Source organism: Piliocolobus tephrosceles, chromosome 11 (genome assembly GCF_002776525.5).
Source record: "Piliocolobus tephrosceles isolate RC106 chromosome 11, ASM277652v3, whole genome shotgun sequence".
Classification (NCBI taxonomy): Eukaryota; Metazoa; Chordata; class Mammalia; order Primates; family Cercopithecidae; genus Piliocolobus; species Piliocolobus tephrosceles.
The window spans coordinates 24,991,540-24,991,866 of record NC_045444.1 but is presented as its reverse complement, the minus strand read 5'-3'; positions in this window follow the sequence as shown (position 1 = coordinate 24,991,866).

The window sequence follows — 327 nt, the reverse complement described above, 5'->3', positions numbered from 1 at the left end:
TAGAATAGAATAGAATAGAATAGAATAGAATAGAATAGAATAGAATAATCAGAGAAGAAAAGGAAGATAATAGAACACATAATGATCTTATGTATGAGTTACATTTTAAGGCTGGTGATCGAAATGCATTAAAAATGCTGATGTATGTATAATCTACTTCCTTTCTATCACTTACCCTCTCTGCCAGGCAAATAAATGAAACTACTGTATCTTCACATAAAATTTCAGACTGTGTTTAAATGTCTACTTACTCTGTACCTTTGCTGTTTGTCACATGAATGGGATTTCACTTTTCTGTAAACATGACAGAATTTTGTGAGAAAGCAG